Genomic DNA, 26,543 nt, shown 5'->3' with positions numbered 1-26,543 from the left:
GTGGCTATTCAAGAATCTCTTTATTTTCCAGTACTCATTTACATATATCCATTCTCTGAAAGGAAAAAATCATCCCTCTTCTGTTTCAAGGCATATAATATTTTTGCATCATATGTGTTACATAATACTTTGTATATCATATCTGTGTTACATAATACTGTGAACTACTGTTTTAAGTATGAAATTGTTAAAATACACACTAAATTGTAAGACTTTGAAAAAGGAAAAGCAAGACTGTCTTAATAATCTTGGATTGCCCATGCTTCATTCTACAGCATGTTGACTGGAATAATATTGAATAATACTGATTGAGCCAAAGAATAATAAAAAAAATTAAGGACAAAGTATGGTTATTTAATAAGTATCGACATAGTTAATTAATTTTTTGAGAGAAAACCAAAACATTGGAGCTGTGCAAAAAGGACAAGAAGTTTTTGTAATACTTTTCTATATCAAGAAATTATGCCTACTAAACATGAAGGAATGAGTAGAAGGAATGAGTAGATAAAAAATTTTAATATGTGTTGTATAGTGTTTTATCAGTATATATATATATATATATATATATATATATATATATATGTATGTGAGTTTGTGTGTATACACACACACAGACTCACATACATATAATACCAGGCACTGTGCTAAGTACTGTAGAATAAAAAAGAAACAAAAAAACCCGTATTTAAGTCAATACTCTGAAGGATCTTATAGTCTAGTGATTGGGGTTCCTGGTTTCAGGAAGCCATCTAAACTAAAGCCATCTAAACTAAACAGCTCCAATTAAAATGATTAATAGTATTTCCCTTCTGTTATACTACACACACACACACACACACACACACACACACACACACCCGTATGAACACAAACACGTACACACACACATTTTTATTTATCATTTAAGGCATATATATCTCATTTTCACAAGATCCAAGTTTCCCATAACATTTTAGTGCTAAAATTGAGATTTTAAAAATGCTTAGTTTGATAGAGTTAAATTCTAAACCAAGTAAAGCCAAATAGGACAAAAATATAGAATGATAAGATCACTAGTTGATCTACATGTAACCTGACCTTTCATGCAGGAATTCCTTACATATTTCCACTAAGAATTTGCACAGTCTGTTCTTGAGGACTTCATAAGGGAGGGCACTCAGCCTCCCTGATAACAGTCCATGCCATCCTTAAAAAATACTGAGCTTCCAGATCATACCCTTTGGTAAATTTGGACTCCTTTTATTTAGAGTAAGAGAAGACTCAGATCAATAATGTCAGTATCTTTGAAAAATTATGAGCCTGTCTGGTCCAAGCATTAAAAACTGAAGACTGATGTGTAGTATTTATGCATGTAATCTCAACCCACGGGTGTGGAAATGCCTGCTGTAGGAAAATTGATTATGTCCTTTCACAAAGGAGGCCTGACAGCCATAGTCTTTCTCTTCTTTAACCAGCTACAAACTCAATATTTCATCCCTTTCCTTACATAAGACTATTTAAAATAACCTTTTTATTTAAATTTGTAGAGATGTTATTCATAGTTTTATATAGCTGGGGTATTGGAATCATATGATCAAAAAAATACCTCCTAAATAGCAGGGTCACAGATTTTTCTCATATTATGTTAAGGGTTATAAACAATGCATCTTTATGTATATTTTTCTATAAATGATCACATATTTCTTATAAAACCTTAATCTACATATTAGCTGGGAAATGAAAAGAAATATATTTGTCCAATTTAGTAAACCCATTCCACCATGATAATTTTTGCAGGCTTTTAGGGATGAATCAGTTTCTCAGGTTTCTCCTATATCTTTTTCTCCCTACTCCAGTCCCAAATGGGAGTAGTCCTAAATGGCCTTATGTCAATGGAATTGAAGTGGTCCCTTGTCCTACTCTGACATCTGTATTCAAGTTTACAGTGACTGGTATCTGTCCAGGTGGGACTGTATTGGTCACCCTCCTGAAATTTCTGGTGGTGTCTAATAATGAACATCATGACTAGCATAATGAATAATGTGTTTCCTCTCTGCCAACCCAGGTAAATTTCCTTTGTGTGTGTGGCACTCCCTTACCCGTGTAAACCTCCAGAAATTTGGCTCACAGTTGGAATGGGTAAGGCACATGGGTCCCGTCACCTTCTTCCTCTACCTCATTTTCAAAAGTAATTTTATTTTCACAGATCAATTTTAAAAGGTTTTGATAGGCAGTTAGAGAGAAAGAACAATGCCCGTAATCTCATTACACATTGATGATTGTAGATAATATTTTGCTCTGTTTCCATATGCGGAGGCAATGCAGAACATCTTGGTGATTAAGTAAATAAATACTTGTTCCACACCAGCGTGGTCGCCAGGCTCTGTATTGTGTGGTAGGAATTTGTCAGTCAGTTACAATGAGAATAGCAACAGCGACAGCATCCCCCATCCTTTGGGGGAGTCTACATTCTAGTGATCATCTTTAATGTTCAAATGTGCACTTGGTTTAAAAAATCTCCAATAAGAATTTTCATGTTATTATCTCATTTTATAACAACTATTTTTATTTTAATACATGCATTTCATTCCATATAATGGATATAGGTTAGATTTTTAAAAATCACCTGCTTTCTATCCAATATTGAATGTTATGCATGTCTTTCATAATAAGAAATTGCATTATAAATAACTTGCATATTTGTTCATGAAGTTATTTTATTCTAGATTTGGGTTTTACTTAACCCCAAGTTATTACCAGAAGTCGAATTCACTGGGACTAAATGAATATACATTTTGAAGCTCCGACATATTTTGGTAACTTGCTTATTCAAATGTCCCTGTTCGTGTTTCTAATAGCAGCACACGAGGGTGTCCATATCTTTACACTGTTCCGGATAGAGTATTATATAATTTTTCTCCAGTTACCGTAGCTGCAAACTGCTGTGCCAGTATATTCTCTCTCTTCTGCATTTCTATTTTCTCTGTTGAGATCATCATGTCTCCGATTGTTTTTTGTTTCATTTAAAATGGCTTATAATTTTTCTTTGTCTAATTAGCTACGGAAGTTGTCTTATTATAAATTTTAAGCTCTAAGGACATACAATGTTAATTGTACACATTTTTGCAGGTTGCTATTTTTCTTTCATTACGACTACCTCTTGATGTGGGAGATTTATTCTTATTTTTTGTTCTGGAGGTACAGTCGACATAGAATGTTATGTTAGTTTCAGGTGTACGACATGGTGATTTGACAGTTCTGTACGTTGTTCAGTGCTCAGCATGACGAATGTACTCATCATGTGTCACCATACAGTGTTACTACAGTATAATGTATACATATGTTCTATGATTATGGCTATCACATATATACATATATATGTATATATTTATATATAGTCAATATATTGACTCTATTCCCTATGCTGTCCTTTTCATCTCCATGACTATTTTAGAACTGAAAATTTGTAACTTTCTTAATCTCCCTTTCCTACTATGGAAATAGATAAATGGGAGTTTTATTGTTATTATCATTGTTATCACCAGAACTACCACTAGCACAGGTGGTGTTTTCATGTAGTCAAGTCTGCCAATCTCCCGGGGTGCTGATTTCTAGGCTGGGATGTCATATTTTCTGTTTATGTTCACTGAATATTCTCAGCGTTGAAGCTTTTAAAAATTTATTACATTTATACTAAATCAGGAATCAGCATCAGTGTTAGTATGAGGTATGACTCAAAGAAGTTTTTTTCCCCTTTTCACAATCTAAACAATTCTCCCGGTACTTTTAATGTACTACTTTCTAACTCATCAATTAATATGGCTCTTCTCATGACAAAATTGTTATCTAGTGTAAAGATAGCCCTTTGGAAGCAGACACAAGTCATATTTTAATATTGCGTATGCTCCTAACGGAATTTTTTTTCTCTATTTTATTGTCATTGATCCTTTAGTAATAAGTGAGTAGAAGGACACTGTCCAACCATCATGTGAGTTAATGAGCCCTGACAGTTAAGAGTGGAGGTGCCATAACAGCTTTAATAACCTTCACATCTATATCTTAGTATATAAAGAGGACAATTATAAAACATTGAAAGGGTGAGATGTAATCAATTGCATGTAACCATTGAACTCAATGCGAATTTATTTTATTTGTTCATAAATTTTTGTTTAGTGTTTATTTTGAGAGAGAGACCAAGTGGGGGAGGAACAGGGAGGGAGAGAGAATCCCAAGCAGGCTCTGCGCTGACAGCCTAGTACAGGGCTCCATCTTGAAAACCGTGAGATCATGACCTGAGCCAAAATCAAGAGTCTGAGGCTTAACCGACTGAGCCACCCAGGGGCCCGTTGTTCATAAATTTCTGTAGCTTTTTCCATTCCCAAAGTCTCTTTAGTATCCTTCTTATCACTTGTAATAAAGATTCCCATTCCTTGTGTGACATATGACTGCTGACAGATTTCAGGCCCCACCACTCCCCTTTTCTTTCTGGGCAATATGAAAGAAAGAAAGACTGAGTGTCCCCTCCTAGTAGAAGTAGGAATGCCAAGCCACCCCAGCCCCATCTCAGAAACTAACCCAGTTTGGGTCCCTAGTCACCATAACATGTAACAACACCCCAAGCCAGTTGCCTCTCCCTTGTCTCAAGCCGTGTTTGGACGTGCTTGGGAAAAAAACATTGTCTCCTCCTTCCTTCCTTTCCTCCCTCCCTGCCTTCCTCTTTCTTTTCTTTCCTTTTCTTTTTTTTTCCTTCCCTTCCTTCCTTCCGTCCTTCCTTCCGTCCTTCCTCCCTTTTTCTTTCTTTCTTTCTTTCTTTCTTTCTTTCTTTCTTTCTTTCTTTCTTTCTTTCTTTCTTTCTTTCTTTCTTTCTTTCTTAATGAGAGAGAGCACACAAGCAGGGGAAAGGGGCAGAGGGAGAGAGAAAGAGAATCTTTTTTTTTTTAATTTTTTTTCAACATTTATTTATTTTTGGGACAGAGAGAGACAGAGCACGAACGGGGGAGGGGCAGAGAGAGAGGGAGACACAGAATCGGAAATAGGCTCCAGGCTCTGAGCCATCAGCCCAGAGCCTGACGCGGGGCTCGAACTCACGGAGTGTGAGATCGTGACCTGGCTGAAGTCGGACCCTCAACCGACTGCGCCACCCAGGCGCCCCAAGAAAGAGAATCTTAAGAAGGCTCCATGGTCAGCATGGAGCCTTATGTGGGGGGTCGATCCCATAATCCTGGGATCATGACCTGAGCTGAAATCAAGAGTCTGACACTCAACAGGATGAGACATTCAGACACCCTGAAAACATTTTCTTCTCCTCTTAGTGCATGTGTGACATTATCAGTCTCAAAATCCAAGCCAATTATGGGGTCCATCCTGCCTCTGTGCAGGGAGTACAACACACTCAATTTGATTTCTATTAATAATAACATAGGTTCAATTATGACCCATCGGTTGATATTGCTGATTACTAAATGTAAATCATCACTTTTCCAAGCAGTTGGACTGCTTTCCTTTTTTAAAATTTAAAATGATTTTATTTATTTTGTCTTATTTGTTCTTTCAGGGGAAAAAGTCTGACAAATCATTTGGATATTTCTTCTTTTGTACAAGGAAGAGAATAGTAATAACAAAAATAATAGCAAATAGACATTAATGAGGAGAGAAAATGAGGATTTAAGTGACCCATACACACACTCGTAGATATGCAGAGAAATCAATACATAAGATGAACTTAGATAATTACAAAGAATTATTAATGGTTTTAAAAAAAGGAGAGATTGACAATAATGCATATTTCATAGAGCCTTTGGATAAAGAAGGGCATAATAAGAAGAGGCAGCAAAAACATTTTACAGTTGGAATTAAAAAGTCTGGGCGTATTACCTGAAGCTAAGCTGGAAATACTTAGCTTTTTTTTTTTTAATTTTGCCTTTTCTTATTTTTTTCTTCCTTCTTTATTTTCATATGTGTGGCTTTTTTTCTATGAGTGGCCTGCGTCCACTTACTGGAAAATGCAACAAAATGGTAAGATTTGCGGTCTTGCTACAATTTCCCTCAAAACTGTGTCTATACTAAGGGATAAGAAATTTCAAAATTTAGAACTGAACCTTAAAACAACATTTTATTGTCACTTACCATAACACCCTTAGAAAGATGGATGTAATTTCAGTTCAAATCCCAAGACCGATATTTGGAAGCAGAGATCTGAAAATAACCAATCTGATTTCACCCGTTCTCTCCTCTTTGAAATTCAAGTATTAGTTCAAGGGTTCTTAGATGCATGTTTCTAGTCCTCATCTTCTATTCAGCCCCAGCCAACATCTTTAACATTTTGTACTGCCTTATGTCCCTTGGAGGAATCGTAGATGTAACTGTATAAATAGACGAACAGTAATTATACAAGTAAAGAACATCATAACTTGGTCCATTACTTTTCTTGGTGCCAGTACTTCACATCAGTTAATTTTTAATTGCAAAAGGAGACAGTCTCTTTTTCCTTCTCTTTCTACTCTTCTAAATCTGTTTCCATTAGTTCTAAGGAATAAAGTACTGGTGCCTATGGACATATGACTCAAAGTTTAGGCGAAACCCCATGTCTGAAAGCTTCGTTTAGTGTTTGCTTAAAGATTGTAGTTCCTAGGTGTTGAATCAATATATCATACACCTGAAACAAATATTACACTCTATGTTAACTGTAATTTAAATAAAAACTTTAAAAAAGGCTGTGGTTCCTGAAATGTAAACGTGATTGTCTGATTGGTTTAGAAAACTAAGAGGTGAAGAGAGGTTGGGGTAGGAGATAAATGGGAGAAACCAGTGACTTTATATTAAAATTAATTTTGTCTTGTTACACAGTGGCTTTGCTCTTCAGCCAGGCTGAACTTGACTGATTCCCCTCTACTGTAGAGATCAGATAGTTCTTCATTATGCAAGTTCAAGAAGAGTGGTTTGTTGTAACCTTATGTCAGGCATTGTCTATACATGTTTGAATCTTCATATATTATAAAGATGAGATATTGATATATGGATATATAGATACATATTCTAAAAATATTGTTCTATTATTTTCAAATATTTTATGAAGTAAAGTTGTGAAGTTGTCCAGTGGTTTCCACAAGAGAAGATAGTTTTTATTATTGAAAAGTTACTTTTCAAGTTTTCCTTTCTTTTTTAGACCAAATGTAAGATATGGGGAGAGAAGACGATTGTATTTTCAAACTGTCACTTAGATACTAGTTTGGGAATTGCTGATTTTGTAAAAGAAAAAGAAAAAGTTTGGTTAAATAGTCACATGCTCTGCTTTAGAACATGTTGGAGCCTTAACCTGGGGATTTGAAAAATAATTTTACCAAGGGAAACAAAAGCAAAAATGAACTATTGGGACTTCATCAAGATAAAAATCTTCTGCACAGCAAAGGCAATAATCAACTAAACTAAAAGGCAACCTAAGGAATTGGAGAATATATTTGCAAATGACATATCAGATAAAGACTTAGTATCTATAAATCAAAACCATGATGAGATACCACCTCACACCTGACAGAATGGCTAAAATTAACAACTTCAGAAAATAACATATATTGGCAAGGGTGTGGAGAAAGGGGAAGCATCTTACACTGTTGGTGAGAATGCAAACTGGTGTAGCTACTCTAGAAAACAGTATGGATGTTCCTTAAAAAGTTAAAAATAGCACTACCCTCTGATCCATCAATTGCATTACTAGGTATTTATGCAAAAGACACAAAAATACTGATTCAAAGGGGCACATGCATCCTGATGTTTATAGCAGCACTATAAACAATAGCCAAATTATGGAAAAAGCCAGAATGTCCATTGACTGATGAATGGATAAAGAAGATGTGATGTATATTTAATGGAATATTACTCAGCCATCAAAAAGAATGAAATCTTGCCACTTGCATTGATATGGGTGGAGCTAGAGAGTGTTATGCCTAGTGAAATAAGTCAGTGAGAGAAAGACATATACCATATGATTTCACTCATATGTGGAAATTAAGAAACAAAACAAATGAACCTAGGGGACGAGAACAAAAAATGAGAGGCAAGCAAACCATCGGAGTCTCTTAACTATAGAGAACGAACTGAAGGGTTGATGGAGTGGAGGTGGGTGGGGGATGGGCTAAATGGATGATGGGCATTAAGGAGGGCATTTGTTGTGATAAGCACTGGGTGTCTAAGTTCTACTCCTGAAACCAGTTATTACCCTATATGTTAACTCACTAGAATTTAAATAAAAATTTGAAACAAACAATAAAAATTAAAATAAAATTTTATTACTAGTTAAAAAAGTAAGAAAAAATAATTTTACCAGTCTTACCTTGGGACCCTCATTAATTTTCCTTCTCACTACACAATGAGAATTGTTATACCTATACTCTCTCTCCCTCTTTCTGAGAGAAAGAGAAGGGAAGAGAGGGAGGGAGAGAGAGAACCTTAAGCAGGCTCCATGCTCAGTGCTGAGCCTGATGCAGGGCTTGATCTCATGAGCTATGAGAGCTACAGTAAATGTTTGGAGCAGTGGGTAAGATATTTTGGGGTTATTAAAATATTCAAACTCTCATGATGTAGTTTCTAAGAATTGAACTGAAGAATATAGTGAAGGAAGGAAAACTAACAGGGAATATAAACATCATAATGTTTCTCATATTAAAAAGTATTTTTCACTCAAATCACTTGAAATTTAGAATATTGTCATGACATGAAGAAATGAAGGCTCTAAAATTTCACATATGCTACTTAAAATCTACACAAATATCACCTTTTTAGGATAAAGACAGGAAGAGATAAAAAAATAAAGAGAATGGCTTGTGAATATGATAGGATTTTAATAAAATCTTTTAACTTTTTCTATATAGTAGTGTTGGTACAATAGTATAGTAGTGTTTGCAAAAGTAAGTTCTTGTATTACTATAATTATGTAAATGAAAAAAATCGTGTCACTCATTTCATTTTGGTGACTGGGAAAGTTATATTAGTGAGGGGTTGTTCCCTGAAGTGACAGGTTTAGGATATTTCTGACCAGCAGGATTGGTTTTCCTTAAGCTCAAAAATTCATGCATGTCCAAATACAGATGTAGTTAAGCATGTGATTAAGAGTGAGCAAGTGAAAGCATTTCCTTTAAGAAATTGCTCTTTCAGAGGCAGTTGGTTTATGTAAACTTAATCTGGGATGGCAGAACCCTGAGGAGTAACTGATGAGGTAAAGAAAGCTCCAGAACCCTTAGCAATATTCCACCCCCAACTGCCATCTAGAGTAAAGGATGATTGGAAATGGGGGCCCCCATGTTGTCTTAGAGGATTGGAAGAGAACTGTGGTCATCCACATATCTGAGCACCATGAACAGACTAGCTACAGGATCAGTGCACCCTGCCGTAAAAAGCCAGCTACAATGAAACACTTTTGAATGGAGAAGCATCTGGAGGTTGAAGATATCAGAGAAGCTTCCCGCTGGTCTGGAAGTCAGTACTGGGGCATCCTTTCTTGGGCAGAGATGGGGGTGGATTGAGATATGCTTTCAAAGAGGAGGAAGAGAGTATGGAAGGAAGACTAAATCACTTAAGTGGAGAAAGGCTAAAGTTATTGTTTTCCTTTCAGAGGAGATCAGTTATGCCTGAGGAAACAGAACCTACAAATAACCAAAGCACTCCTTGGTAGGAGTCTTACGCCCACCACCATTTTTGCGAGGTAACTTTGCCGTGCAGTCACTATCTACCTGAGTGATGGCTGCTGTCTTCTATGTTGGTTTATTTTCTGTCTCACCTTTGCTCATCTGTGATGATCTGGAAAGTGGACAGTAGCATGAGAAATCACCTAATCTTAAGAAAGAGAAAAATGCAACCCAGAAAATTATTGCCTAAAGTGAGATTAGAATTTCTTGACTTTTAAAAGACTGGGCTGGAGCAAACCTAGATATCAACAAAAATTCTCTTCAGTAAGAGCCGATATGATAAAACCTGAAATTATGTGTCATGGGGAATAAGTTGTAGGTAGGTTGGTAGACATAAGGTATACATTTTATTCTAGTTTTGGATTATATCAAGATCATGAGGCTATTTTCTCAGGGGGAAAAACATGTCCTACCTAACAAGTCTCTCTATTAGATGGGGAATATGATGGAGTAAGGGGAATGGCAAAAGAAAGACATTGATTTGGAGGGGGAGGGGCACTTGCTTGCTGGAAGCAGAGAGGACTGAGTAGTTAACTGTCAGTGGCAAAAATAACTGCCATCCTGGGAGGTGAAAGTGTGGGGAGGGGGACAGAATGGAGCACACATCAGAGCTCCGTGGGCAAAAGCTGCTCTCATGAGGAAGCCACACTGTTTCAGACCCAATCTAAAGAGTGGCCTGGTGAACAAGGCGCTCTGTGCTTTTGGTTCCTACCAGTGATGGCTGGGAATAAAGAAGGTTGGAACAAAAGAAAACATCTCTCTTCCCTGCCAATTCCAGGCTTTCACCAAAGCTGAGGTCTGCATTTGCAAGTCTCTAGCACTGTGCCTGAGAATTTCTAACTATTCAATACCTCTGTGTGTGTGTGTGTGTGTGTGTGTGTGTGTGTGTGTGTGTGTGTGTGAAAACGTAAAATTTTGTTCTCCATTTTTTTCTTCTCAGTTAACCTGGCTATAAGATGATTCCTGTGCTATAGCTGCTGGAGGTAGCCTGATCAAAAAACACCGCAATTGTGGAGATGATTGATTCTTCTTTTTATCACCTGTAATACCCCTATCTTTCCTCCATGTAACCATTAAAGGGAGCAGTTGTGTACAAAATTTATTATACACAGGTCCCACGCAGAGGAGTTAGAGGGAGGATTTAATACACAAGGAAAGAGGTTCCTGGTGTCCTGAGGGGCAGTTCCCTCCCTGCTGGCTACTTGAGTGGGCTAATCTTCAGCCCCCAAATGAGGCCTATATGGAAAAGGATGACATCGAGCAAAGGGCATAAGTGGAAACTCCCTCCCTACAACACATCATCTGCTACTCTCAGCTCAAAGGTTTAAAGAGAGCAAGAAGATTTACTTCAGATGGTCCGTGTCCCTGTCACCATCCCCATCTCCATTTCTGACAGGAGTGTACAGGGAGGTGAAAAGAAGGTGGCTGTCATTGGGAAACAAGGTAAGGGCTTGAGGATTAAGAGGACAGCTTTGAACTGGGCTCAGCAAGCTCACTGCTTCCAATAGAGGTCCTGCCATGTCTTCAGTGGCCAAGTAAAACTCTCAGCTTGCTGTTCTCTGGTTTCCTAGGATACTGGAGTTTTCTCGTGAATTACTGAGGATAATGCAATTTAACCTAAGGAAGAAACATTTGTAGGAACTTATCAAGGTTATCGTGAAACTGGGTTTTACTATTTCCTGTTCTTTACTAGGACCATGTGTGCAAAAGGGACATGCTGTTAAGCAGAAGATATTAAGAAAAGTGGTGGAGAGAGAAAGATACTAGAATGCTTGACAAAGAGAATCAGAAGGCCTATAGATTACATGGGGGCAGGGGATAAGAAAATATGGCTATGATTTCAAGTGGGACTCTGGATAGATAAATTCTTCAGATAAAAATCTGAGTATCAGAAAGCATGCTGGGATAAACACGGTGAAATGTCACTCAAGAATTAAATGTAGAGCATCCCTTTGCTTCCCAAACCATCTTTCAACATGGCCACTTCCTATACATACAATGGCTATGGGGCTTGGGGAAAGTCACTCTAGTTGCTGGTTGGGTTAAATTCTGAAAAATATTCCACCAAAAACAAAAAAGTAGCATGAAGATCAAACATAAAGAGTAAAATAAAATAGAAGAACTTGTTACATAGTGTATACAATCTCACCACTTTTGTAGTCATTATACTTTAGAAGCTGAGGATGTCTGAAATTTAACCTAAGAATTTCTTTTAAGTGTGTATCAGCTGAGGATTTTCCCCATTTGTTCTCTGGGTCCTGTCTTGAGAGAACTGTTTCTACTCTCACTGTTCCAGGGGCACCTGGACAGAAGTAAACAATAAGGGAACAGATAGTAATTTAACAAGGAATTAGAACAGTGATGTTCAGGTACAGATGCCCAGGAATCACTCTGTCTGTAACGGAACAGCAAAAATGACAGAAACCACTAAGATAACTAATGATCAAACAGGAGAAAGAAGGTTCAGAGGACAAAGAAAAGAGAAAGGAAGGGGTGGGATTTCTAGGAAAGAGGAGCATAGCCCCCTCCAGAGGAGAGGTAGGGTTCTAAGGACAGAGCTGAGCTGCCACAGGCTGAAACAGAGGGTGACTGTCCGGCCTTCACGACCTCCTGACGGAAGGGTACTGGGTCTGGTGTGCTGAGCTGAGTCAGGTTGGCCTCTGCTAACACCTTGATAGGAGAAAAGAAAGCAAGCACTGTGTCCAAATGGCATTCCTATAGATGAGAAAATCAAAGTAAAATACATGTTTTCTTTCTCCTCAGATAATACATACATAGGAAATTAAATGGTAGTGAATGAATAATGCTAAAGGCTAGAAAAAGTTGTAGAGAAGCAAAGAGAGGCCAAGAGCTGAGCCCACCGCAGAGGAGATGCCCACCATTGCTGGATAATTTGTAAGTCCCTCCTAAGTGGGAAATCTAAGCCTGTCTGGAAATCTAAGCCTGTCTGGAAATCTGATTTCAGCCCAGGTGGTGGCTCCTGCCCCTGATTAGAATGCTTATCCCAGCTCAGAGATGTTCCTGGAAAAGTAATGAGGCACTGGCTTCCATACAGATTTTTATATCCAGGAAGAAAATAAAATTAATGGCGTACAGAAACTTACAACGACTCAAGGCAATTATTTCTGAGAATATTTAGTCTCAATATTTCTTAAGATCTCAGAATTAAGTCAGATATCCTGGAAATTTCAACTGTCATTGAGTGGGGAGTTACCTTGTTTTAAAAGCTGCTACCCATGTGGAACTCAGGTGTATATGGAAATACATGTAATTGATTGCTTAATCTTAACATTTTTGTCCCAGCTCTCACAATTCAAGTGTTGTGAGAAACAGTTATTGATTGTAGAAGCCAAAGGACTGGACAGTGTCTTCTCTTTCTATGAGTACTTGACTCTGCAGCGATCTTGAACCCCCTTGAAAGAAAAGGACTTCTCAATTTTCTTGTGCCTCTTGCCAAGAATCTCTGAGGATTTCTGAGATTGATCACTTAGATGTTTGCCTGCTTTATGCGTGCTTTCCATGTTTACATCCTTAAAGTAATTGAGGCTTAGAGACCAGAATGTGCCTGGGCCTCAAGAGCGTGGAAAAGGCAGCCTTGAGTTACAGACTGGCAGAGACTGGCAGAGAACGGAAGGCTCCCCTACCTTGTGGTGTCCCACTGCATTTGCCCCCAAAGATGAGATTGCCTTTGCTATCAAAAGAAGCAGAAGGGGCTTAGATTTGATATTTCCAAGTCGTATCTTTGGTTGTCTGGAACCAGGAAGAAAGATGTGTAGTCCCTTCCTTGGGAACAAGGCCATAACGTCCCTAGATGGGAAGAGGGCGACCAAGATGCCTCGGGGTGGGAAGGTCACAGAGCATCCCCCAGCATAATTAGGCTCAGGACTTGAGGTTGTGAACAGGACGTCTTCGAAACAGGTAATTCTGAGACAGTTGGAAAAGGGGGAAATTTACCTATCTCTAACAATAGAAATTGTCTGTTACTGGCTTCTGCAGGAACCAAAACTCTTACATGTTACGGATACCTGAGTACTGGTCACAGTAAGAAAGGATCAGATTTGTTAGAGTTCTGCTATTAACCAACCTGCTCTAAAACTGGTTTTCTTAGTAAAATGTTTTATCTTTGCAGATTTTGGAAACAGGGCCGAGAATGGGAATCTGATTTTCTGGCAAAAAACCCTAATCTATAATAAGAGGCTATGTTACCTTAGCCCAACAGAGGTCTATATCCTGAAATCACAAAGGTTCAGAAGACCAGAATACAAGCCCAGTGTTCAGGTCAAGAGAACAAGATCCTTGGAATCAGACACACTGGAATAAAAATTGAAATTCTTTCAATTATTATTAGATCTTATATGATTTTCTTGCTTTCCTATACCTCACTGTTCTCATTTGCAAAACAGGGATAATGATAGATACAAGTACTTGTAACTGTAAAATGTATCACAGATGTACCTAAAATACTTCACTCAGTGTACTGCATACAGTACATTTTCTTTTTTTTTATTAAATTTTTTTTTTTTTTTTGAGAGACAGAGCACAAGTGTGGGAGGGGCAGAGAGAGAGAGTGAGACACAGAACCCAAAGCAGGCTCCAAGCTCCAAGCTGTCAGCACAGCCTCCCGCAGGGTTTGAACCCACAAATCGTGAGATCATGACCTGAGCTGAAGTCAGACACTTAACTGACTGAGCCACCCAGGCGCCCCCATACAGTACATTTTCTAAACTGTAGCTATTTTATTAGTAGTCCTAAAATGCTCTTCAGAGTATTATTTCCAGAAATGGTTATTATATGTCATAATTCTTTGATAACTTAAGATGAGATTTTAGGTGGCAAACGGGAATGGTGAGAGATATGGGAACAATCTCTCAGGTGAAACCTGACTGAAGAATCTGGTAATGGTGGGACTTGAGGAAACAGATTCAAGTCTGAAGGCTCTTTGTATGATTGCAGAATCCTATTTTGGAGGATACGTACAGGAACAGAGGAACTTACAAGTAGTCAAATTTTAGTATCCTGTAAAGGAATTCAACAGAATTTGTGATGTGGATGAGCATAATCATTAACATTTTAATTTAGATATGCACTTTACAAATTATAAATAAAATCAGCATGCTCGTAGTTTATGCACATACTTCTAATTCACTGAATATAACACAGATAATATTAAGGGAATTCACTATTATTCATATAAATGACTTTAATGCCTGTATAATATACATACTGTTTAGTGCCTTCTATATACAGTCACTCTCTTAGAACAACACAATCATGGTCCCTGTTCTCAAAGAGCTTACATTCTGTTGTAGAAGACTGACTATACAATTAGTTAAGAAGTAGTCTTTGTTATTAAGGAAATAAAAATCTCTTTGGTCATCAGTGGCCCCTTTTCTTACTCAAGTGTATGCTGACTTCCCATCCTCCCTCTGTCCTATTATTTCCTTCATAATCTACTCTGACAAACAATTGATACATTACTCTCTTTTTTAGTAACTTCTAAATATCCCAAACAAAAAGTTGATCTTGTGTGTGTGTATATATATGCATATATGTTAAACATTGCATATATGCATATATGAATTAGAAAACAAGTATATATGTATATATAGTTATACATACATTAAACATATATATGAAGCTATATACAACTCACTGTGTGGGTGTGCGTATCTAGGTTGGTTGAAGACATAAGAGATTTTCCTTAGATTTAACTTCCCATTCTAAGAGCTTAACTTTTATTCACAATAATAGTTTTTTATTGTTGAATGAAAGCTTTGCAATTCATTATAAATGATCAAATAAAATACAATAATATTCTGATGTGATAGTATGTAAGTTTTACCTATCTCTACACTTTTAAAAGATTTTGTAAAGCCAGCTAAAAAAATAAAGCCAGCTAAAAAAATGGTTAGAAAAAAATATATTTTAAAGCAAGAGAGAATATCTCTTATGAACTCAGTAGAGAGCAGAATGCCGTGTCCGCTGCCCAAGGACTTCTTCAAATTTGTTATCTACCTATAAGGTCACACAAAACCAGTTTTAAAAAATCTTGATCTGATATATGCCTATAAAGAAGAAAGGATGACAGTCCTCAGCAGTCACAGCAATAACTTAATTTACTTAAGAGAGAGAGATAAATGACAGGTGGAAAAAATTTCTGTCAAGCTGGGGAGACCTTGAGATAAAAGTGAAACTTTTTTTTTTTTTTTTTGGAATCAAAGGTCAGATCCTTAGTACTTTTAGGAAGCCCTCCTTGATGGTTTCTTTTCATTTCTAGGTGTCAAAATGAAATTGGGTGACTCTGGAATCTTCTCTCAGTCTTAATGAAATCAGAATCTCAAATAGAGGAGGCAAAAAGACCAAGAAGTTTGAAAACTGCTAAGCATTAGGTTCAAATTATGGATAATTTTTTAAATGTTTTTATTTATTTTTGAGACAGAGAGAGACAGAGCATGAGCAGGGGAGGGGCAGAGAGAGAGGGAGACACAGAATCTGAAACGGGCTCCAGGCTCTGAGCTGTCAGCACAGAGCCTGATGCGGGGCTCGAACTCATGAATCGCGAGATCATGACCTGAGCCAAAGTCAGATGCTTAACCGACTGAGCCACCCAGGAGCCCATGGATAATTTTAAAATAAGTTAAATACCTTTGTCTTTACTTTGACGACCTATTGTCGATATTGGGAAATTTCTACAGTCCTTGAACGTATACTAGATTTGGTTAAACTATGTGAAGTTATTACAGCATGTTTATTCACTCTAAGCTTGTCATTGGCTATTATGTGTCATTGTGTACCATTTTGGGTCTTAATATTTTAGTGGAATGGAGTAATCATTCAAATCTCAAAAATAATTATGCACTGTGATCAATGTCATGAAGGTTAAACACAGAACACTGTGGACAACAGAATGGGAATAAATGTGTTACTGATTTCAGGAAAATTCTTTTTAAGAAAAAGAACCTCAACAAAAATGGATAATATAGCTGGAGCACAGGCAAGAGATTGTTAGGGACCATCTTGGCTCACACTCGTAGGCCATGAAAAGGATTTTATTTTTTATATAATAAATCAGGCAGAGTTTTAAGCAGTGCTTTGACTTTTTGACCATGTTTTAATAAAATCTTTATGCATAAAAAAACTAAGACAAACAGGGTAAAAGTCTCATTTGAAGCTCAAGAATTTTACAAAGGAAAACGACACATTAAGCAAAATGAATAATCTGTAAATTACCTCTAACTAAAAAAAAAAAAAAAAAAACAAAAAAAAAAACAAAACAAAAAACTTTGGCTTCTGAATATGTCCATTTCTGCCTATTGAGTTTAAAACTCTATAGTGAATAGTAAGAGGTAAAACTAGAGATGCACAATCATCCCAGAAAATAAACGTTGCAGGGAGTAGGAGAGCATAGCGGGAGATCTCCAAGACTTACAGTCCTGAAATATTAATTTTCCAGATAAAATAGACATTCCTTTTTTTCAGTTATTGGTATTTCATTACAGTATTATTTGGAAGAAAAAAAAAGACTTTGGAAACCTATGTTTCTCAACAGAACTAGTAGGCGACTCTCAGTCCTACAACCCCCTCTCAAGTGGGCCGTCCAGTGTAGCTTTCAGGCTTCAAGCACTCAAGGGACATTTAAAGATAGTTGTCATTGGGGCGCCAGGATGGCTCAGTTGGTTGAGCGTCCCACTTCAGCTCAGATCATGATCTTGCAGTTTGTAAGTTGAAGCCCTGCGCGGGGGCTCCATGCTGACAGTTCAGAGCCTTGACCTGCTTTGGATTCTCTGTCTCCCTCTCTATCTGTCCCTACCACTGCTCGCTCTCTCTCTCTCTCTCAAAAATAAACATTAAAACATTCTTTAAAATAGTCACATACTTGACCATTAAGTAAACCTCAACAAAACCAGAGGATTGATATCATCAAAACACAACAAAATTTGGGAGCGACAACTAAAATCATATGCAAATGTATTATAGAAGCATTTTTAACATTAAGTACTTCTAAATGATTCCTAAGTCAAAATATAATGAGAAATTTAAATATTTTGAATTGACTCACAATAAAAACACTGTCAATTGTGGGATATAGCTAAAGCAAATAAATAGGGAAACTTTTAATTTTAAATGTATAAAAAAAAGTTTAATTATAATCAGTGAGCTGAGTTTCAACTTAAGGAAAAGAGCAATAGAGCAAATCCAAAAAAATATAATGTAAAATAGACATTCTTGAAAGTCTTAATCTGTGTCCATATGATATTATCATTCCTATTATTTTCTTTCTTTTGAATTTCCATATCATATATTACAATCATAATGTGTTTAATCCATTTCTAATTAAAGGCCATCACTAAAACAGTGAAAGTGTGTTATTAGGAAATGTGAGAGCAGACAAAATTGAACTATCTTAGGCCTTTAACGAAATCACATTTAACTATACCTGTGCTTTGTCACCGTATTTCCCTTCTATTACATATGTACTGTTAGTAGCCAGAGAAGAATGCCATGTTTGCAGAACTTGGGGAGTTTCTTATCTACCTTCCCCTTTTGCTCTTACTTTCTTTTTCCCATAAATATTCTGCCCTACCACCAGATCCATTGCCAGGTATAAGGATGTATTTCCACAGGTCAGCCACATTTTCTCAAACAGTTCAGTTAAAATTTCAAATACATGTTTGGAAGATTATAAAATTACATTAGATATGTGGTTATAGTTTTAATAACATAAAGGAATCAGAAAATAAACATTATGGTCCACCTGGGTGGCTTAGTTGGTTAAGTGTTCGATTCTTGATTTTGACCTAGATCATGATCTCACACTTAGTGAGTTTCAGCCCCACTTGGACCTGTCAACGTGAAGCCTGCTTGGGATTCTCTCTCTCTCTCTCTCTCTCTCTCTCTCTGCCATTCCTGCACTCTCCCTATCTCAAAATGAATAAACTTTAAAAAATAAAAAATAAAAAATAAAAGTATTGTCTCACTTCTAAAAAATAATCATCTTTTTAAAAAAAATATCTTGAGAGAGAGAGAGAGAGAGAGAGAGAATGAGCGGTGGAGGGGCACAGAGAGAGAAAGAGGATCAGAAGTGGGCTATGTGCTAACAGCAGAGCCAAATGCCAGATACCAGGCTCAAACTCACGAGCTATAAGATCATGACCTGAGCTGAAGTCAGACCCTTAACCAACTGAGCCATGCACACCCAATCATCATTACCTTTCAAGACTATACTTTAATACCTATGATAACAACTTTTTTTTGTTGACCAACTGCCATGAGTCAACTTGTGGCATTATAATTTTGATTAACTTTGTGATTTAATACTGCCATTTTTTCCATAAGGAAATGGAGGTCAGGGACTTTATTTTACTTGTCAAACTAGTTATACAGCCTAGATTTGAAGCTAGGTTTGTCTTCTTTCATTGTACCGTTCATCATACCTTTAACTTTCAATTTGGATTACACAATTCCTTTGGATTCCACTCTATTTCCATCCAGCTTATGTCTTTAACTCCATGCCTTTTCTTATTCTCTTATTCATTTTCATCATTGACTGTTTTCTGTTTCTGGACATAGGCATGAGAAGGTCTCCTACACTTAATCATGCACTGGCCATGATTTTCATTGTAACTTATGAAACTGTTGCTCTGATTCTTTGCCCATCTCTAACTAGACATAGTCATAGAACTGTATATACCATTAAATAAATGTATCCCCAAAATGTGTTACATAGACCACTACTACTCCAATGAAGTGTTCCTTAAAAATGAGATGTGAAAATTAAATAAGTTTAAAAAATTCTGCTTTATATATACCTTTCTTCATGTCAGTTTATCTCCAGTAAACATTGGCATATTAGATTGTTATAGACATCATATAGTAAAATATTTCACCCAACTTAAAGAAAACTTTGATCATAGAGAAATGTTGCTTATTTGAAAAAAAAAAAGTTTCCTAGATTTCTCTCTCTGCTCTCCTTACTGGTACCCCTTGGCGGTACCCTCAGAGTTTATTGAGCTCACATTACTACATGGGTTGGAGAAGGTTAGAAATAGTTATCTGAAAGACATATGTCTTTTTATGTGTGTAACCATGGGAAATTAAACATTTAACCTTCATTAGATTTCTATGCATTCACAACCTATTCACCTAGTTAATACAAGTATTTTAGATGTCACAAATGATCTTCAAGTTGCTTTCCCATTTATTTTATCTTTTTTTTTTTTTTTTTTCAGTTTACTTTGAGAAAGAGAAGTGGAGGCAGGGGCAGAGAGAGAGAGTGAGAGAGTCAATCTTAAGCAGGCTCCAGGCTATTGGCTAAGAGTCAGATGAGCCATGCAGGTGCCCCTTCCATGATCCTAAATGTGTGTTTTCTGAAGGGGTAGAAAATTGAGGGTTATTTTTGAAATGCGTAAGTTATGCTCAAGTTGCTACACAGGAAACATGAAAAATTACAAAATTAACAAGGGGCAGTTATCTCTCTCAAACATATTTGATTTCTGACACAAGAGTAATCTGTCCTGGGAGCATTATCAAAATAATTATAATCTTTTTATATTTTTCTTTTGACAATAGCAAAAAAATGACTCAAAAATCAATAAACAACTAGACCAGCAATCTAGGTGTTGATTGATTTAGAAACTATTTATCTCTACACAATCCTACGCAAACAATTATTGCCTAAATATATGCAAACTCAAATCCAAGATTCCACCAAGAGAATTATTGATTTCTATGAAAAAAGAGAATATGTGTGGCAGGGCATGACCAACTAGATGTACTTCTTCTGAGCAATTGACAGGTCATGACCCTTCTCTGTGGAGATCTGTGCGAAGCATTCATGTAAATTCTGTTCCATTTGTGACTGGTCACCCATAGAAAATAATTATATATGTCTGAATGTGAAGTGATCTCATCATCCTATTAAACATGGCTTGAGAATAAACCATAACTCTAGTGAAGTTTACTCTACAGCAAGATGCACAAAAATACGCGGGAAGGCTTTATCACAGTGTTTGAGAGAGAAATATAAATAGTTGAATCTTGCATGAGAAATAATTCACCCAGTCTACAGAAAGGCTCAAGACAAGATACACTTAGACAGTGATGTTTAAGTACTTACTCTTTGGAAACAATGGTCAAAAAGAAATACACTTATTCCAAGAGAAAGGAAAAAGACAAAGTTCTCTTAGTGGGCTGAAGTGGGCCTATAGCTGCTTTTAGCCATGTATGTTTAATCCAAGAGAAATGTTCACAAGGGTCTAGAGTAGAGAAACACTGGAGGCAGGGAGGCAGTCTAAGACGCCAGTAGAGACCACAGCATCTTACTATTGTTGTAATAAAGGTAACTTTGTATAATCTCTTCCTTGATTTGTACTAAATGTTCTGTTGTTAATTGTATACCATTCATAGGTAGAAACAAAATGGTCAGTGATTGATTTGAGCCAGAGGAGCTCATTTCTGCATATTTGGATTCAGCAGGTCTTCATAATTCATGCATATATTCATATGAATTATTCATATATGTATATAATTTCTTTATATGATATTGATAGTTTGGTATAGTATATACTGAGTAATTATTTGAAATAATAGCAAAGTTGTCTGATATAAATGTTATGTTTTTAAGTCTATTATTTGATCACCCTTATAAAAAGATCTTAAAATTGATCCTACATTTTTTTTAAATTAGGCAATATCCTGTATAGTTTTCTCACTACATAAATAGCAATTATATTTATTTATCACTCATGTTATCATCGATGTAGTATTTTTACCTCCTCCTTTTCATATACTCATTAAAAGCTTTTTTGCTACTTGCACACAAGATAGCATCTGGTGCTGGGAATTTCCCTTAATCAACTCTCTGTCTAATAGAAGAAATAAAAATGTTCATAAATATTTATTTTACAGTATGATAAGTGACATAAAAAATTAATGCACATAGTGCAACTGAAGCAAAATAGATGAATGTCTAAATAAGACAGGGTAAAGTTTCTAGAAAGCTATAAGCTATATGGAAACCTTAAGCTATAGCTTCAAGCTATAGCTTGAGGAGTAGATAGGAGGTAATGTTATGGAGAGAGAAAACCAGCAAAAGGGTCTGAGACGGCACAGAACGCTTGTTGAAGAAAGGAAGATTCAAGAGTGGCATGCTTGAGAACTGGAAGATACAGCCCTCTGACCAAAGAACAGAGGGGTGAATGATAAGAGAGCGTTACTGTAAGCTCCATAGCACTATGAGCGTTGCAGGTTGAAATCCGTGAAGCAAAAATATAGAAAGCATTTTGTTTGGCTTCATTTCAGCCAAATGTTTTTCAAAATTTCCTCTATAACTGAAGTGTTTAGTCGAGGTAATACACAGGATCGGTCCCCAAGCCTTAACCGTATCTGTGTGTTCACATGTGTTTCCTCTGCAGTACTTTTTCACCTCCGTCCACATTTTCATAATCAAATAAATACATACAGAGCAGGGATGCACAAATAAGGCCCATTGGCTCATTCCACTCTACAGTGCTCACTGATTTTTCTGTTTTGTTTCTATAATGAATTTAAGGCTGAAAATCAGGAGACCCTATCTCTAATTCCAGCCAATTAGAATCTCTAATTCTCCAGCCAAGGCTGGAGACCTTGAGACAAAGTGTCTTCTTTTTGACATTATATAAATATGAACAGGTGGTTATCCAAGGTGTTTGCATTGTAGTCCTTTGTTAATATAAAATAACACACTGCAATCTAATATGTAAAACAGATGAAGCTCAACATCTCTGGTCAAAGCAGTATGGGAAGGTCATAAGCTTTGGATATCACTTCTGCACTGGATTACTCTGAGTCACTTTCTCAGGATACATAAAACTCAGATACACACAGATGGAAAACCCTTCGAGCCAACTGCTTCCCAGATTGTTTATTCACCTCCAGTCTGACAGCTCCAGTTAATATTTAATTCTATGTTCTCCATGTCCACAAACTCTTCTCTATTGACTGTGGTCTACAGCACATGTTCTCTCTAGAAAGGACCTCAGGTACCACTGTTTCACCATTGTTTTGCAATGAAAGGAAGTTACATGGCCAAGGTTATAAAAATTATTTTAATATATGTACTTTTCCACGTGAGAGGCTCCACAAAGTAGAAGGGAATCAATATTAAGGATTCCTGGTGGAGGAGTAGTCACTCCTGTAATGTTTCTCTGGTTTTTTTCTTTTTTTTTCTCCATAAAGTTCTCACCTGTTATTCCCCTGATTCTTTGATGTCTGGTATAAATCTGGCACATCTCCATGGCACATCCCACAGACAAGTTTCCATAGTTTCTCCATTTGAAACAGATCATTCCCAAATTTGTTAATTATCAAAATCATTACTCAAGTGAATGAAATGTCTTATTTTCCACAGCTTTAACTGCATTGGATATTGTAAAGATATTTAACATTGATTAATCTTATGTGTATAATATTATTTCAGTGCTCTTTTAATTTGCTTTCACATATGACTATTAAAAATGAACAGATTTTCTTACATTTATTGACTGTTTAGGCTTTCTCTTTTGTAATTTACTATTCATGTTCTTGGGCTGATTCATCAATACCTTTTGCTTTTTTAAATAAGTATTTTGGATATTTGATTTTGTTATCATTTGCATTGTGGCATTATTTTCGTTCATATTTATGTCCATGTTATAAGAAAGCAAATTAGTATTTTTAATGTAATTAGATTATGTTCTTATAATGTCTTTTAAAAGTTATATTTTCTTTTCCCATTTTGATGTGGAATGGTCTATTTAACATCTGATGAGATAATTTCTGTTATATATATATATATATATATATATATATATATATATATATATATATCAAATTATATGGTATCACATCTCTTTATGTTTTTGTTATATTCTTTTATCTATTAGTTTAACTGCAGTGTTGAACAGTGTTTATTCATCAATTTTTATTATAAATCTTGATATCTCATAAGGAATTCTACCCATCCATTCTGAATTTCATGAAAAACCCTGACAAGATTTGAACTGAAATTGTGTTGATTTTACCTAGATTAATTTTTAAAAGAATTGTTATTGTTTAGATACTGAATCTTCTCAATCAGCATGTAACTTCTGCTTATGCATAGGGCTTCTTTATGCTTTTGTTTTGCCTTGTTTTTTAATAATGCTTTGTAATTTTTTCCAGAAGTTCAGAAACATGTTAAAAAAATTTCATTTCTAGGTACCTTAGAGTTATTGTTGCTTTTGGGAAAGGGAATTTTTTTTCTAGTATAACTTAAAATGCTTACATTAATTAATATAATCAGATATTTGATCTGCTTGTATATTTTGATATTAATAGACTTTCCAATGTTGAAAGTAATACATTTTGTTTTACATTATTTTTAATTTTTATTTAAAAAATACAATAATTTCCCAGAAGTTTTCTTCAGACTCTCAGTAAACCTCAGAGGCACCTACTCTAACTACAGTACTAATTTCTATCATCATATTATCATCATATATAAGCTTTTCTATAGTTAAAATAAAAGTATAAATAATCTCTGTGGTTTATTCTGTTTTTCTTCTTTTGTTCAACAGGATCCTTTTGGGATTCATCCATTTTATAATATGCATCAGGAGACTTTTTTTTTAATTCCAATATAATTAACATACAGTGTTATATCAGTTTCAAGTGTACAATATAGTGATTCAACAATTCTATACATTCTTCAGTGCCCATCGTGACAAGTGTGCTCTTAATTTCCCTCACCTAATTCCTCCATTCCCAGTACTCATCTCCTCTCTGGCGACCACTGGTTTGTTCCCTATATTCAAAAGTCTGTTCTGGGGCTTGTCTCTTTTTTTCTTTGTTTTGTTTACTAAATTCTGCCTATGAATGAAATTACATGGTATTTGTCTTTCTCTGATTGATTTTATTGCATTTACTGTTATACCCTCTAGATCCATCCACAATGTTCCAAATGGCAAGATTTCATTCTAGTAGCACAAGTTTCTCATCAGCTCATCATATAGTCAGTTTTTTACATTTAGCCATTCTGATGGGTGTGTTGTATAATCTCATTGTAATTTTAATTTTCTTTTCCCTTCTGATAAAGATGTTGAATACCTTTTAGTATGCTTATTGATCAGTTAGATACATTTATTTGTAAAGTGGTTTTATAAAATTTTGCTCCCTTTTTAAGTTGTAGTTTCTATCTCTTTTCTTGATGTCTAAAGTTCTTCATATACTCTGAATGCAAGTCATTTTCAGATGTATTTATCTAGAATATCTTCACAAGTTTTGTGGATTGTCATAATTTTATTATTTTCATCCCCAAACATTTTTTAATATCCATTAGAATTTTACTTTGTCATATGGATTATTTAGTAGTTGCTTAATTAACAAATATTTGGGTGTTTTCTAATTACCTATCATTATTGAGTGTTAATTTATTTCTACAAAGGTTGGAAACTATATATTTTATTATTCATGAACTGGAATTTCTTGAAAATTGCTTTGTGACATACAATATACTTTATTTTGTTCAGTGTGTTGTGACTATATGAAAAGAATGTGTATTTTACAGTTATGTTTGTGGTATTCTATATATATCAAATAAATCCACTTACTTAACAATGTTAAATGTTTTAAATTTACACTTTTCTCCCCTACCATAAGAAGCATGTTAAATCCCTTTCATCATGATTTTTATTTTGTCTTATTTTTCCCTATGTTCATCTTATTTTTACTTTACATAATTGAAAACTATGCTGTGTGCCTCCAAACTTAGTCATATTGTTCTATTAACTATTTTATTATGGTAAAATATTCTGCTTTATCATTCATAATATTTCTTACCTTAAAGTCTCCCTCACCTGACATTAACAAAGACACCCTGATCTGCTTTTGGTATCTAATTTTCTGTCATTGTACTTTTCTTTATCATTTTGGTTTTGTATTTAAAATGTGTTTTTGAGGACTATTCCTATTTTGGCCATTAAAACCTACTTAACGCAATGTTAACATAGTTATATTACCTTATCTTTAGTTTTTGCATGGTATTTTTAGTTTTTGCATGGTATTTAAAAAAATTTATTTAATTTTCAACCTATCTTTTTAAAGTTGTTTCTTATAAGCAGGATGTTAGGTTTCTCTTCTCTCTCCCTTTCTCTTTATCCCACCCTATCTCTGTCTTTTAGTTGGTCACTTAACTCATTCATATTTAATGTTATTATTCATACAGTTGGGTTTAAGTCTATCATCTTGCTATTTGTTTTCTATTTGTCACATCTGTCCTTCATTCCTTGATTCCTTCTTTCTTATATTCTTATATATTTCCTAGATTCGGGTTTTTATTTAAATTCCAGTTAGTTAACATATAGTGTAGTACTGGTTTCAGGAGTAGAATTTAGTGATTCACCATTTCATATAACATGCAGTGCTTATCACAAGTGCTCTCCTTAATGTCCATCACCCATTTAGCCCATCCCCCACCCACCTCCCCCAGCAACCCTTAGTTCTCTATTTAAGAGTCTGTTTTATGGTTTGCCTCTATTTTTTCCCTATGTTCATCTTTTTCATTTCTGAAATTCCACATGTGAGTTAAATCATACAGTGTTTGTCTTTACCTTGTGATCTAGTAATTATACACCAAGATATTTACCCAAAGGATTAGAAGGGATACATGCACCTTGATGTTTATAGCTGCAACATAAACAATAGCCACGTTACGGGAAGAGCCCAAATGTCCATCTGCTGATGAATGGATAAAGAAGATGTGGTGTGTGTGTGTGTGTGTGTGTGTGTGTGTGTGTGTATATATATATATATATATATAGTGGAAACATTTCAGTCATAAAGAAGAATGAAATCTTGCCATTTGCAACAGTGTGGATGGAGCTAGAAGGT

This window comes from Leopardus geoffroyi, chromosome D4, assembly GCF_018350155.1.
Source record: "Leopardus geoffroyi isolate Oge1 chromosome D4, O.geoffroyi_Oge1_pat1.0, whole genome shotgun sequence".
Classification (NCBI taxonomy): domain Eukaryota; kingdom Metazoa; phylum Chordata; class Mammalia; order Carnivora; family Felidae; genus Leopardus; species Leopardus geoffroyi.
Note: the sequence above shows the minus strand (reverse complement) of the source record.